Consider the following 17,172-nt stretch of genomic DNA (forward strand, 5'->3'; position numbering starts at 1 on the left):
TCCGTGTCACTTGGAAGAGTGCCAGGTTGACGATTGAGCACTGCATTGGCTAATTGACCGATTTGATTTTCCAAGGTCTTGATAGAAACCGCCTGACTCTTGCACAACAGCTTAAGTTCCTCAAAATCAGCATTAGTAGGTGTAGCTGCACTTCCCTGTTGAGGATATGATTGCCTTGTAGCATACTGCTGTGGTTGCTGGAATCCAGGTGGGTTAAACTGTTTACTTACTCCTTGCTGATATGGTGGCTGAATAACATTCTGATTATTCCCCCAGCTGAAATTTGGATGATTTCTGTTGTTAGGATGATAGGTCGCTGGCACAGGCTGCTGTTGTCACTGATAATTATTCGCATACTGCACAGATTCGTTGACAAGAGAACACTGATCCGTAGCATGAGAACCTGCACAAAGCTCACAAACCATAGCTATTTGATTAACTCCATACGTAGCCAAAGAATCAACCTTCATTGATAGCGCTTGGAGCTGGGCTGCAATAGCGGTGGCTGCATCAACTTCCAGAATACCTGCTACCTTGCCTGATGTCATCCTCTGAGTTGGGTTTTGATGCTCATTTGCAGCCATCGTCTCGATAAGATTATACGCCTCAGTATAGCTTTTAGCCCATAAGGCTCCTCCAGCTGCTGCATCGAGCATGGGCCGAGATTGGGCCCCCAAACCATTATAAAAACCAGTGATTACCATCCAATCCGGCATTCCATGATGTGGACATTTTCTCAACATTTCCTTGTAGCGTTCCCAAGCCTCGCACATAGATTCTGTAGGTTGCTGCGCAAATTGAGTAAGAGCACTCCTCATAGCAGCAGTCTTTGCCATTGGATAAAACTTCACCAGAAACTTTTGCGCAAGATCTTGCCACGTAGTGATTGACCCAGCTGGTTCAGAATGTAACCAGTCTTTAGCTTTATCCCTCAGTGAGAATGGGAAAAGCCTCAACTTGATAGCCTCATCAGTCACGCCATTATACTTAAAAGTGCTGCAGATCTCGACAAAATTCCTTATGTGCATGTTGGGGTCTTCAGTTGCCGCTCCTCCAAAATAAACAGAATTCTGCACCATCTGAATAGTGCCCGGCTTGATCTCAAAGGTGTTAGCTTGAATAGCCGGATGAAGGATGCTTGACTGAATGTCATCAATTTTAGGCCGAAAAAAATCCATAAGAGCTGGATCAGCTTGAACAATACGATCTCCCATGTTTACTGGTTCTTTCTGCTCAGTTCCTGAATCCGAATCCTCAAAATCTAACTTCTCCGGTGTATCAAGAACTTCGTCTTTCTCCTCAGCTGTATCTAAGGTCCTCTTGCGAGCACGAGAACGAGTTTGCATAAACGTTTGCTAAAGTACCTGAAACACAACCGAAAAGAGTAATTAACTACTACGTCCTAATCACTGAGTCCTAATGACCAATGATGGTAAGTATATAAACTAAACAAATACGCCGAGTCCCCGGCAGCGGCGCCAAAAACTTGTTAGGGCGAAATCATGCACTAATATTCACGCAAGTATACGCGTTCGCAAGTAATATAGAATACTTTCTAGTTCGTTCCCTCAGAGACTCAAACTAATTTATTGTCTAATTAAACTCACTCACCAATGTATGATTACTTCTCAATGTTAAGATAATAACACTTAAAATTGTTGATTAAATATTAACTATAATTAACTACTTAATTAACCACTTAACTAACACTTCAATTTATCAATAATAAAACACTCATGAGATCACAACTTCATTATTACTTCCTTCTATAGCCATAGTTATTACCTTTAGCATATGACAGTGATGATATTAATCGAATAACACGAAACTGATAAAAGCCAACTTTCATTATACTAATACCATTCTACCAAACATCCACAATTAAGATAGAAGTTGAATAGTCATCAATTATGTTGAGTTCCTATATGTCTACAGAAATTGACAACACAACGATTTAAGCACAAGTTATTCCTTTTTGATTACATAGGGCAAATAAAACTGTTAGAGTTACCCACTAATCATGCACAACGTACATGAACCTATGCTAGCATGGCAAGTTCTAAATCTCAAGATCCACCGTCGCTTCACAAGAGATTAGCACCCTATCTTATATGTTCGCGACGCACATAAGACGAATACGCACAACCAATACTAGATATCATGCAATCATCACACACTAAAGTATTAAACAATTAACTAAAGAATTTCATAATAAATCCGTTGCAACCCCATGATCACGATTAGCCCATAATAGAACTTATCGCCATCATGGGTTCATATGAAATCATGATAAATGACACAAGAAAATAATAACTAAACTAATTATATTAAAACAGAGTACGTCACAAGAGTAAATAAGTCAAAGCAAGAAAACTAGCATCCAACATTACAACAAAACAAGAATCACAAGAATATATGCTTCCTCTTCGTTGCTGTGTGCTAAATCGGTCTTCTTCCTTATCTCCTTCGCTTCTTGCAAAACACAATCTAAAACATAATCTCCTCTTAATTACTCTATGAAAAATGTCTCAAATCTACCTATATAATAGTCCCATAAAACTCAGATTACATAGAAGTTGGAAGCCAAACAGAAGTAGAAGTCTAAAACAATATATTTTTTTCCTCGACCCTGCGCGGCCGCTCAGCATTTCTGCGCGGGCGCGCAAGGCTGTTGCGCGGCCGCTCAGCATTGCTGCGCGGGCACGCAAGACCCTACTGGAAAATTTCCAGGTTTGCTCCGTTTCTTCGCCGTAATCTGCCCGTTCTTTTCCTCTCGCAATAGTGAACACATGCCAAGGCTTATTCTTGATGATTCCTCCTCCTAAATGCAACTAATACCCTGAAATGCATAAATACTAGAAAAACTCATCAAATACACAAAATACTTGATTTCAAGACACCAATTTAAGCCATTTTAAGACGTTCTAAGTGGTATAAAATGCCACTTATCAGAGTCTATCAAGGTCTTGATGTCATTTTGTTGACTTTGAACTTGAGCACTAAGAAGATTGACTTGAGAGACTAGAGCTGTGTTGGATGTTTGAAGATCATTGATTTGAGTTTGGAGATTTTGGATTTAGGGAGTTTATGATGTAGAAGTTGAACTAAATAAGACTCGACCACCAATGTTTTTCGTGGACACTCTTCTTACTTCTTCATCCATCAGAGTAGAAGGTTCATACCCAGCCTTGTGAAGTTAATCTAGCTTGACCTTGGTGTCATTATTCTGAGAAATTTGAGTCTGTAGAGTATTATGGCTAGAAATGACTAATTTAGTTGCTTGATGTTGGTTTCTACATTTGAGAGATTGAGAGTGGCCAGCTTTTCAGAAAATTTATTGAATTTTTGCTTGATTTCTATCTGCGTTGGTAGGAGCTCATCAATCTTCTTGTTCGCCATCTTTCTTATGCTTTCTTGATGACCATCCAACGTCTTTTCTAGTACTTTTCCAATATAATTGAAAGCTTTGAATTATGCCTTGTAGACATCTGTGATGTCATCATACACTTCCTGAGGAGTAAGCACCTTGGTATTGCTACCTAAAATGGTGACATACTCCCTCCTAAACCTTGACAAGGCCTCTTCCATATCAATACTGAAAGTCTTTGAGAACCAGACATCAATATTTCCATCCTGCTGAGCTTCATCTGCTATCTTTTCTTGTTGATCTTCAACATCTTCCTTGTAAGATAGTAGAATAGCTTGGTAATCTTGATTTGTCATGTCAGATGTCAGCAACTGTTGAGCTATATGTGCAAGGCCCAATTTGATCCACAAGAAAATCATTTATAGAAGTTGCTTGAGCTTGGGTATCATGAATCCAGTTGGCTAGAAGATGTGAAGGTGCATGTGTGGAGGTAGAGGGTAGGTCAGTGTTTTGTTGTATGGTGTTTGAGGTGATGGGAACACCTATGACTGAAGTAATAGTTGAACTCGCAATATGAACTGTAGTTGTGACAGAATGTTGTTCACTTTAAGAGTGAACCTCCATTTAAATTTTAGGGGAGTTAGCCAGGTTTCTATGATGTACCATGGCCTCAAACCCTTGTTCTTCTTGTAAAGAACTGGCACCTGAATGTGCTTGATTTCTTGCCTCCCCGGTGGATGGATCATTGGCGACTGTACTCCTAGCTTCAATTGTCAATGCAATTTCAGCTAGGGTTTTGAGAGGAGTTGTCCCTTCCAGAGGAACCTAAAAATGAATTGGAGATGATTTGAGTAGCTCCCCCTCAAGATTACTACCCTCAAACCTTAAGGCATGTGAAGTCTCATTTGTACATGAAGGTGCATTGGTTGTCATAGAGTCTTCAGTAAAAATTGATAAATGTTTGTGACGTTATCAAGGTCTACCTCAGCATATAGCCTCTCACCATCTAGTGGTTGGTTCTGAGTCATGATCACAGTTTCAAGAACTATGTCACTTGACTTTGGTAGAGCTTGAGAAGTGGATTCAATCTCTTCATTATATGAAGAAGAAATTTTAGATATAAGATTTTCTATTTCAGAAGTGAGTGTTGGCAACTCCTCTTGAGTAGAAGAGTGAGTTTCAATTGATGTGCTCTCATGGTGTGTGTCATCCACTTGACTTCTTTCACTTTCTTGTGAGTGCTCAATATGGGGTGCAGACTCTGTACAAGGTGCATTCGGGAAAATGCTTTGTTCAATAGAGACATCTTGTTGAGAAGATGCCACTAAAGTCTATTTTGATCCTTTATTTAAATCTGCATCTTTTTGAGAAAAGTGTCTAATTGAGTGATTGACTCTATATTCTTCTTTCTTGGTTTCTTGACCAGGTGGTTCTCACTCTCAATTGGTTGCTCTCCACTCTCATTGATTACACTCAGCTTTGTGTACGTTTTCTTCTTTTTACTAACTTCACCATTTTGAGAGGATGAAGTAGTTGGCGTACTAGTATCTAAAGATTTTGAAGAAATGGTTTCAGCTGTGGAAGGCCCCTGTGGGTTGTCCTGTTATTGTACTTCTGTAGGACCGCGAGCCATAGCTATACTTGTATTAGCAAGACTTCTCATGTCAGGCATGAGGTAGGGGTAAGTCCTAAATTTCTACAACATAAAGTTAGTGATACTTAGACTTACTCTTAGTTTATTTTTCTTCTTCAGTTGTCCAAATAGAACTTTGGACATTGATTTAGAAATGCCTATTAGAGTTTGATCTATACCCTTATGTAAATGAATGTCATTAATCTTATAATTTAAGGCAGACATTATAAATCTAGGGAAAAAGATTTCCTTACCTCTGCTTTCCAAGGACATTATTAGCTTGGTACTCAGCTCACTCAGTATGATGCTTCCAACATCAAGGTGTTTGTCATAATCCATGGAGAAGACCAGCTTCTGAACAATACTGGAGATATTGTCATACCTAATCTTTTTTGCAGGTGAAAGCCCTGATCACAGTGTCAAACACAAATGACCATTCCCTCCCGAGATGTTTCTTGTTCAGCCTGGCTAGATAAATTTTAACTCTATAGTAAATGAAGTCCATGAAGTTTCCAATATCCTAATAAGTAGGAGCTACAACAAAATTCTTTGTGGGTAGCCCAAGAGCAACATTGAGATAATTTGCATTGAACTCCACAACTACCCCTTTTATGGTACAAGTCACCACCATGGACAGAACTTGATTGTCATATATATTTATAGCAAGAAGAACACTTCCTCAGAATTTATTCAACATGTTCAGGTACATAATATGGTTTGCTGTAAGAGCACCTGCAAGATAAGAATCAGCAACAAATTTCATAGAACACTTGAAATTATTAGGTGCTTGAGTTGGGTCCACAAATGCAAGGTAGTTTGTTCCATCCTTGGGGATTTATGCTCTTTGGGTGTTTGAGTTGGATGCCATTTGGAAGTCTGAGAGTGTTGAGTGAGTAAGTTTTAAGAAGAGAAAAACTTGATGAAAGGTGAATTTTGAGAGAAATCATTGTAATTTGGTTAAGGTAGATCTCGAGAGAGTAAAAGGGGTTATGTCGAGATGATTGGGTATTTATAGTGTAGAGATGACACTTCACGATAAGAGAATTAGAAATGGTAAAATTATATCGAGAAGTCATATAGAGTTTAAAAAGAACTCATATTGTTAAGTCATCTCAAGTACCCTTATCGAGAAATAGATAGTGACATATCGATATTTGTACAAATACCCAGTTTTCCACTAGAACTTTTAATTTTGATTTTTATTGCAAAAATATAATATAAAATCAAAATTATTTTTATATCAAAAGTATGTTAATGAAATAATTTATTGAATTAAATTATTCCATTCTAAGATATCGATAAGTCAGGATATGTTATATCGAGAAATCTATCTCATAAAGTATATGTAGAGATCTAGATTTAATTTATCGAGAACTCATATAAGACTTATCGAGAAGTCATTTTAGACTTATCGAGAACTCAGTTCTCTACATACTTTTGCTTCAATTTGATTTTTCCTTATATCAATTTCACATATTATCAATATAAATTAACATTATGCAATTTTTCTTAGAATTAAAAAAATTCCAAGCTGATATTTATTTAAAAAATATATATAGAGAGATTTCTGAAATATTTAAAAATTATATTTCTATTAATTCTTATTTAAACCAAATTAATTTTGATTTATTAAGAATTATTCTGCTACAACATGTTACCAAAGTTCTTGCCTTAAGATGAAGAATTTACCATTCCAATTTCACTTACTAACCTTGTAAATGTTGCTTCATCTAAAGTTTAGTGAAAATATCAGCTAACTGTTTTACTATTGGAACAAAAGTGAGCTCAATGGTACCATTTACAGAATGTCCTCTTATGAAATGGTACCTCACATCAATGTGATTGTTCTAGAATGATTAATAGGATTAGAAACAATAGATATTGCACTAGTGTTATCACACATGATAGGAATTTTCTGTAACACTAGCCCATAATAGGGATGGCAATCGGGTCGGATCAAGTCGGGTATTGCAGAATCCATATCCAAACCCAAAAATTTTATCCATATCTAAACCCGACCCGAACCCGAAAAATACCCGAAAATGAATACCCGAACCCTATCCATCGGATTTCGGATCGGATTCGGGTATACCCGAAACCCGAATTTTTTTTGAATTAGATATTCATACCCGAACCCGAAACCCGAACCCGAAATCTGAAAATTTGTATAATTATTGATATTGCAAGTGCTTGGGATCAAACACGCAACTTGTAGAGAAAGAGTTTTAATGTGTCATTTTCAACCACTACACCACATCATTAATTATGTTATTATATGTATAACTAATATTTAAAAAATTAACTCAATTGATACCCAGTTTTTTAGATTTATTACTAAAAGATGTTTTGTTAATCTTATAAACCTTATCACCCGTTTAAATGATTGAATAATTATATTTAATTAAACTTTATAGTTAGTTAATTTTTAACATAAATATAAAAATATATGTTCTAAAAATTATATAATAATATGTATAATGTATATTATTAAAAAATATATATATATATATATATATTATAATATGTAATATATAAAATTCTAATATTATATATATAATTAATATATATATTTAATAAATATATATATAATAATTCGGGTTTTTTTTCGTATTTTGGGTTCGGATCCGGTTTGGATAGAGTTTCGGATTTCGGATCGGGTTTCAGATCGGTATACCTAATATCCAAATTCAAATCTAAAAAATTTCGGGTTTAAAAATTAAATCCATATCCAAATCCAAAAAATCGGGTTCGGTAAATCCAAAATTTCGGGTTTCAGATCGGGTATCCGTCGGATCGGATTATTTTGCCATCCCTAGTCCATAATCCATTTGTTGGTTTCTAATCCAAAGCAGTTGAGCACAACAACTTCTAGCAACTATGTATTTAGCTTCAGTTGTGGGAGTTGACATAGATTGTTGTTTCTTACTATACTAGAATACAAGTCTTTGACCAAAAAATTGACAGCTTTCACTAGTACTCTTTCTATCAGCCCTGCATCCACCAAAATCTGCATCTGTGTAACCAACAGCTTCAAATCCAGTTCCCTTAGGATACCTTAATACCAAGTTTGGAGTACCCTTCAAATATCTGAAAATCCTCTTAACATCCATTAAGTGTGATCTATTGGATTAGCTTGAAATCTCGCACACAAACATGTAGCAAACATGATGTCTGGTCTACTTGCTATCAAATAAAGTAGAGATCTAATCATTCCCCTATATCTTGTAATTTCTAAACTTTTTCCTTTATTATCTTCATCCAACTTGGTAGCTGTAGACATAGGGGTTGATGTAGATGAGCAATCCACTATTTCAGATTTATTTACAAGATCTTTGACATACTTAGTTTGACTGATGAAAATTTCATCACTTCTTTGGTTAACTCGTAGGCCAAGAAAATAAATTAATTCTCCCATCATGCTCATCTCATTTTCACTTTGCATGAGTTTTGAGAATCTTTGACAAAGTTTCTCATTAGTAGAACAAAAAATGATATCATCCACATAAATTTGAACTAGGATAATATCTTTACCATGTTTTTTAAAAAAAATATTTTTATCAATTGCTCCTCTGGTAAAACCATTTTTGATCAAGAATTCTGACAAAATGCCTTACCATGCTCTTGGTGCTTGTTTCAATCTATAGAGAGCCTTTAGAAGTTTGTAAACAAAACCTGGAAACTCTGGATCTTCAAATCCAGGAGGGTGTTGCACATAGACTTCCTCTTCCGATTCACCATTAAGGAATGCACTCTTCACATCCATTTGATACACTTTAAAGTTTGAGTGTGCAATAAATGCAAGAAAAATGCTTTTTGCTTAAAGTATTGTAACTGGAGCAAAAATTTTATCATAATCAATTCCTTCTTCTTGCGAGTAGCCTTTAGCAACAAGCCTTGCCTTGTTTCCGGTGACAACACCATTTTTATCCATCTTGTTTCTGTACACTCACTTTGTTCCAATAATGCTTCTATGTCTTGGTACATGAACCAAATCTCAAACTTTGTTTCTCTCAAACTGATTCAATTCTTCTTGCATTGGATTTATCCAATCAGGATCAAGCAAGACTTCCTCAATTTTCTTAGGCTCAATTTGAGATAAAGAAACAAGCATGTAAATATTCATTTGTAGTGGCACTTCTAGTTCTCACACCAGCACTGGGATCACCAATGATAGTATCTCTAGTGTAACTTCTATTCCATTTCCTGGTGTGATTATTTTGATGAGTTGAAGTGTCCTCATTTTCTTTATCATTGGCATGACTTGCAGAACTATCACCTCTTTCTCTCCCTGAGTTTGTGCTTTCAAATTCAGGTGAGTTTCTGTTTTACGATAGATCTTCATTCACAGAAATTACTGGTTCACTAACTACTTCTTCTTCATTATCCGCATTCTTTCCATCATCATCTTCATAATCACTTTCAAGGTTGAGATTTTCAAAATTCAAAGCTTCAGCTTTGCTTTCATTAATGCAGTCTAATCCAGGATACTTGTCATCATCAAAAGTCACATCTGTGCTCTCCATTATTTTTCTTTGCTCTAACACATAGACCCTGTAAGCAGTTATTTCCAATGAGTAACCAAGAAATATAGCTTCAAATACTTTTGAGTCAAATTTATCAACATATTCTAAGTTGTCTTTTAATACAAAGCATTTATTTCCAAACACATGAAGATATTTGAGTGTAGGACTCTTTCTAGACATGATTGATTAGGGTAAGTTACCAATGTTTTTGTTTACCAAGTATCTAATCTGAATATAACATGTTGTGTTGACAGCGTCTTCCCAAAAGCTTGTCGGTAACTTGGCATCCTGCAACATTGTTCTTACATGTTAAATAGAGTTATGTTCTTTCTTTCAACCACACCATTCTATTGAGGTATTCTTGGAGCTTAGAACTCTTGAGTGATGCCCTTGTTTTTACAGAAGTCATTCAGTATGGATTTTCTGAATTCAGATCCATTATCACTTCTCAATATTTACACTGAGTTATGGTCTTCAGCCCGATTCTCAATCTTCTTTATGTTTCAATGATAATGAGTGGAGTCTTATCTTTAGAATGCATAAATTCTATCCAAGTGTACCTTGAGTAGTCATCCACAATTACTAGTGCATATCTTTTCTTAGAAATGGTCATGACATTTACAAGACCAAACAAATCCATGTGAATAAGTTGAAGAGGAGTATTGATAGAGTTCACAATTTTGCTTTTGTGACTTGATGTTTACATATTTCCTTTCTGACAAGCATCACAGACTTTATCCTGAACAAATTCCAATGCAGGAATGTCTCTCACTAAATCTCTTCTTACTAGAGTGTTCATTTCCTTGAAATTCAAGTGAGAGATTTTTGTGCCACAACCAGCATTGTTCACTTGATGCCTTGGTGTAGAAGCAACACACCTTATCCTTGTTTGCTGAGTTCATGTCTGCAACAAACAGGCTTCCTTTTTTTACTCATTTGGGAGAAATTTTACTAGTCTTTCTATTTGTAATTGAGCAATATTCTCTGTCAAAGTTCACTTTAAAACCTTTATCTGTGAATTGACTAGCACTTAGAAGATTAACTTCAAGTCCTCTAACCGGTGCTACATCTTCAATGACAATATTACTACAAATTAAATTGCCATATTCCATTGTGAATCCCTTGTCGTTATCTGCAAAGGTCACCAAACGGCTAACCATCTCCTCAAACTGTGATAACAGGGCCCTATCACCTGTCATATGCAGAGTTAGCAGGAGTAGAGCTTGAATCATCAAAAGAAACATTTTTCATAGGTTTATTAGCTTTCTCATTTTTTTACCTCAGATCCAAGGTTGATTTCCTTTAAATCGTTTCATAATTTAAGACAACTAGTCATGACCTTCATGTTACAGGGAATGCAATCAAACTTGTCACAGAAAGAATAAAGATCATCAGTCCGTGCTTCATTGTACTTTCATTCCATATGCTTGGGTTCACTAACAGTCTGTTTACAAGGATGATTTGGGTGATTTGTTGATCCAGATTTTTGACATTGTTTTCTAGGGGCATTTGCAACATAAACATAATTGTTACTTTTGTTAACTCCAATATTTTCATTCCTATTTTTTTTCTTCTTTATTCCTTCATTCCTTACTTCAATTTTAGGAGTCTTGGGGACAGGGCTAGTCACAAGCTTCTTTTCACTGTTGATGGTAGAATTAACATTTTTCTTACTCTCATCATCATCTGAAATTTCTTGCTTAATTATGAGCTCTTCTTCACTAAAGTCCACCTTACAGGGTTTGAAAAAAGGTGCATTCACTTTTTTAGTACCTCAAGAACCTCCTTGTTCAAAATTTCTTTGCCTTTATCAGTTTGATTTTTTTTACTGGTGGATTAGCCTCATAGTCTAGTCCAATTACCACATTGGCACAATGTTTGTTCTTTTCATGATATTGGCCAACTAATTCAGATGAATTCTTAAATGACTTAAGTTTAAGTTTATTTTTCTCAAACTTTTCTCTTAGTACAACCTCTATCTCTTCTGTACACTTTAGCTTGTTCTTCAAATATTCATTTTCTTGTTTAATAGAATCTAGGCTCACAAGCTGTAGTTTTATTTCTTGTTTCTCTATTTCCTGTTTCTCATTCACTTTGGACAATCTTTTTATTTCTTCAATGGCAGCCACCATACTTGTGTGAATGTGAAACATTTTCATGCTCATCTTTTCAACAGTTTCTTTATATTGAGAGGCATTCAAATTAATGGTGGTTAAGATGGGTACCTCAGATTTTGATACATATGATTCTCCTTCCTCTAAGGCTATAAGAGCATAATTTCCATATTTTTCATTTTAATCTTCATCATCTGTGTCATCCCAACTTTTTCCCTCAGCAATATAAGCTTTTCCTTGTTGTTTTTTCAGAAGAGCGTCATACTTAGCTTCAAGCTCCAAGTATGCCTTATCTTTATTCACCTTCTTTGGCTTTCTGCATTCAGTGGCAAAGTGACCAAGCTCCCAAGCTCATCACAGTTATAGCGTCTAATTTTAGATTTTTTAGCAGATCCTAATTTGTATCCACTCTTTCCAGTTGTGTTTGAGTTCTTATCTGAGATTTTCCTTTCTAGTCATTGTTGTAGGAAGATTGACCTTTACCCTTAAAGTACATAGGCTTCTTGAATCTTATGTTTGAAAACATTCTTTCTAGGTAGGTCATGGATTGATCCATTTCATCCAGCTCATCAAGAGCGAAGAATTCTTCATCATCTACTTCCAGACCAACTTATTTTTGGGGTTCCTTCCATTTCTGCTCAATAGGCGGTACAACTTGAATTTGATATTCAGTTTCATTTTTAATCATCTTATGATCACTTGCTATCAAGGCACTTGACATATCAACCACATGTCTTTGATTTAGCTTCAATGACTTTCTCCGCAATATCTCAAATTTATAGGTTTTTAGAACTCTATATAAAACCTCCAGGGTTATTCTGCCTAGATATATTCCTTCCTTTTTTTGCAGAAATTTTCTATTCTAAGTGATCAGGAAGAGTGAGTAGGAACTTCTAGTTGACCTCTTCAGCATCATAGAATTTATCATGCAACTGCTATCTTCTCCCATATTTTCTTGGTTGACTCACAATTAATAATGTTGTTTTACATAACATTATAAATAGGCTCAATCAAAATGAGTTGCAAGCCACTGTCAAGTGAGACCTTCTCTTTCTCTGGCTCAGTGTATGTATATGGATCTTTTGGAGCATAATGAGTTAGAATAACAACATCATCTTGAGTTACTTCAGGTACCCTCTCCATATGAATGAACGGTCCATGCTTGAGAATCTTAAAATACAGTGAATGAGCCGTCCTGATGAATAACATGATCTTCTTCTTCTACATAGTGTAGTTCTTTGTCAAAGATAGGTATCTTGATACTGCTAAGCTTTTGTGCACTCATACTTCCAAGATCTAATCTGTTTGTTTTCATATTTTGCCCTGATACCACTTATTAGGTATTAAATGCACACGGAGGGGGGGGGAATATGTGATTCTTGAATTTTACTTAAAAAAATTAAATTGTTTTCAAGGAAATCAAGTTTAGTATTTAGGCTTCTTTGAACTTAAAGCTTAGAGTATTTGCAGTGATAATTAACTAGTTGTAAAAACACAGAGAAGCAATTATCAAAACTCACTTGATCTTTTATTAAAAATCAAATAGGTTGTGCTACATATCTGCGTTCTTGAATATTGAAGAACTCGGCTACTTTGTTACTACTGAACAAAGGACTTGTGGCATGATTTGTAGAACAACATGCACAATTTACATAGATTGCACTAAAATAGAATAACATATTTTCTAAAGTTACAGTCTATTTCTATTTCAACTGCTGCATATCTGCATACAATCTTCCAGGTCTGCTACACTCCTTTGTCCAGTTCATCTTAGCCATTGATCTTGCACTCTCCAAGCTGCATTTGTAGACTTCCCATTTTAATGATGAAATGGTTTCTTGACTGGTAATCTGAAATCTTCATGATAGATGCATTCTGTAATTGAAGCTGTTATCTAGACCTTCTAGATATAAACATGGGTTTTCGATGTCTCCTCTTCTTTACATGTATTTGACTTGTCGACATCTCCACTTTTCTACATGTGTTTTGACTTGTCGACATCTCCACTTCTCTACATGTGTAAATGACTTATCGACATCTCCATATCTCTACAAGTGTTTTAACTTGTCGATACCTCCACTTCTCTACATATGTAAATGACTTGTCAACATCTTCATATATCTACATGTGTTTTGACTTGTCGATATCTCCACTTCTCTACATGTCAAGTTGACTTCTTTATATAGAAAGTAACTTCTCTATAAGAGAAATGACTTCTCTACAAACCAAATTGACTTCTCGATAAGCTTGGGTAGTTCTCGATATACTTCTCGACATTCCTTGATTTGTGACTTCTCGATATTTGACTTAGAACATTTTTCAATCTACAAAATTATTATTCACCAAGCTATATATCTTCATTGTGAGGCATGATCATGCTTGATCTTCTTTCAGAGATTTATTCCTAGCTTGTTGGTTGTTTACTGAAAAATACTCCAGTCTAGTCTTCTTCAACATTCTTACAGACTCGAAGAATACCATTACAGAATACATAATAATTACAAGTCAACTAAATCTTAGGATTGTCAATATGACTTAGTCTTGTTATATTAAGGCATGTCTTGCACAACAATCTCCCCCAATTTGTGAGAAGATTACATGTCACAAATTCATACCTGATAACAAGACTAATCCCAAGCTTAAAATGAAAACAACATAGATATACAAAGAATATTCTTTTATACATAAATGTCATCTAGTTGTTACAAAGAAAATGAGTTAAAGAACTAATTGAAGTTTTTATATCCTGACTGAAATATAATCAAGTCCTTTATCCTGACAAAATAGTCAAGTTCTTCAATGATCTCAGTTCCTCTTAGTGCCTCCACAAGCTTCACCCATTATTCTAATGAGTAACTTCCAAGATGCTCAACTCTGTACCTTGATAGTCTGTGAGTTCTAATATTCAGGAACACACCATTTTCAGAAACCATGCTTAATCCTCTAGCCTTGAGATCATTTGATTTTTTTCAATCTGTCTAACTCCTCAGCCTTCTTGATAGTTCTCTCTTCCATTTCCACCTTCTATATTTCCCTTCTTTCATTGTTATTTACCAACATTTAAGCTAGTTGAACCTTCCCCATTCTTGTGAATTTATCATTCTCAGTCATCAAACTTATCACCCTTTCAAACTCCACTGTTGAGAAGTTTTCCATTATTTCTTTCTTGAATATGTTGAACGAGCCATTCTTGAAATAAATTCTCACATCTCTCAGAATATCTACAGTGACTCTACATATGAGTTTAGCTTGTTAATTATTGTAGGAAGACTTCATCTGATATTGGTAAAAAATCATCTTAATTAAAGCAGGTCCATAATGCTCATCTTGGTAGAAAAATAATATTATACGCCTACTAAATTGCTAAATTGCTAAACTACTACTAAACATAGTCTACTTAGCTAACCTATGACCACAACTCCTCGAATCGCAGGTTTTCCTAATTGTTTTTTATTTTTATCATAAATCAATAATTATGACATATTTATATAAATATAAGTTATTATATAATTGGATAAAAAATTTTGAAAATTATAATATTTGAATTAGGAATCAATTTAAGTAAAAAAAGTCAAGAGAATTTATGATTTAGACTGTTAGCCCCTTGTTTTGGTTATCTTTTTTTACTTTATTTTAAGAAAAATAAGATTTACTAAATAAATAATGTTATACATCTACTAACTATTAAATTGCTAAAATACTAAATATAATCTTAATATCCACGAAAACTACGATCATAACTCCTCCAACCACGGTTTCTTACTAATTTTTTTATTATTTTTATTATAAATCTATAGTTACTATAAATTTATATAAATATATTAAATTTATTATATGACTGAATAAATAAAATTCAAAATTTTAATTTTTAAACTAAATGTTAATTTAAGTAAAAATAAGTCAGGACTCTAAATTAGTGAATATATTTACGATAACACCATTATTTTTTCTTATTATTGCTTATCTACCTTTTTCATTCACTAAATATATATAATATATATAAAAATAAATAAATATTAACGGGGACCGGGGTGTAAGCTAGTCTCTCTTAACCTCCCTCGTTTCATTTGACAAATCAAAATGAATAATATTGTTTCTTAATGATTAAGATGTACTAATCAACTTTTGATTTTAGTGATGTCGAGGTGATATCTGTGGAGTGTACGGAAGCCGTTAGTTTTAATCTCTGAGTGATAAACAAAGAGATCTTTGCCACCGCCGGCCAATATGATAAAAACAAATCATTTCCCATCATTCATTGCATCATAGATTGGATATCCAACGAGACAATAAAAAATCATTGCAATATACCAACATTTTCATTAAAATTTTACAAAATGTAGGATGTACTGTAGTGCTTTTTAAATTCGTTGCAGTTGAGTGTGAACAATGAAATAAATTGAAGATATTGCAATTGTTTAGAATTAGTTGCTACAGAGTACTAAATTTTTGCTAAAAAGCTTTGGTGGGCTTTTAATTTATAAGCGGGATTTATAATTTTTTTATAGATCAAATTAAAAAGATAAAAAATAATAACAAAATATTGAGACAAACTGACAAATAAGACTAAAATTTAACAAACTAATATTCAGATAGAGGGAGAGATGAGAGAAATAGAGACGACAAAGACGAGGTCGACGTTTGTAGAGGACTAACTCCAAGATTGAAGCTCGACTAAATATTTAAAATTCAAGATTGGTATAATGAAACATTAACATCAAAAAAGAAAATATTAGCAATCATAGACAGACCGACTCAAGTCTTTTGTGATAAATTGTTCAAGAATATTATTATTATATTTTGTTATACAATATTATTATTATATAAATCAAGTAAACATACAGATGGTATGATTTATGAATCAAGTCAATAAATATGAGCTGGCACAAGTTAGTTACAAAAATAGATGGAGCTTAGAATATAAATAGAGCATTATACTCATTTGTGATGTAACAGAAATATAGATTGAACAATATATACTTTACATACTTGATTTACTATCTTCCTCTACAAGACACAGATCTACAATTGTGTACATATTTCTTCATATTTTGTCATAGTATCAGAGCAATTGTTTAATGATTTAGAGCTACGATCTCTACAACTGCAACAGCGAGCTTGATTGGCTTGTGAGGCCCTTCCTTGATTCTATCAATATATTCTGGATCTGTAGCTTCCAGAAACATGGTCATCCTCACCTTCCATATGGCATATTCAGATGGTCTCAGTATGGGAACTCTGATGGTTTCATACCTACTTTGAATTTGTGTCTTTGGAGGTTCTTCAGTTTTGGTAGACTTAGTTGGAGTTTCTGTGTCAGACATGATTGTGTTTGGATCTTTAACTGTATGTGTGTTAACAGATAGGCTCTGATACCACTTGTTAGGTCACACACACTGTAAAGGGGGTGAATACAGTGTAAAATACAATCAAATCGAACTTTTAATATTTCAAGTAACAAAAAACAAACTTTATTGAAACAATAAACTCTGTTACAATATGGAACTGTTACCTCTCAGTGATGAACAAATATCA

The 17,172-nt window shown here is 34.4% G+C and overlaps 1 non-coding gene across 1 annotated transcript; it reads left to right on the forward strand.

Annotated features, from left to right (window-relative positions):
* Nucleotides 1-714: 714 nt before the first annotated feature.
* On the forward strand, nt 715-821 carry LOC141709404 (small nucleolar RNA R71). Its single transcript, XR_012569982.1, has one exon. It is a non-coding gene; the product is annotated as a small nucleolar RNA R71 (small nucleolar RNA).
* The last annotated feature ends 16,351 nt before the right edge of the window (nt 822-17,172 follow it).

This window comes from Apium graveolens, chromosome 2 (genome assembly GCF_009905375.1).
Source record: "Apium graveolens cultivar Ventura chromosome 2, ASM990537v1, whole genome shotgun sequence".
In the NCBI taxonomy this organism is placed as follows: domain Eukaryota; kingdom Viridiplantae; phylum Streptophyta; class Magnoliopsida; order Apiales; family Apiaceae; genus Apium; species Apium graveolens.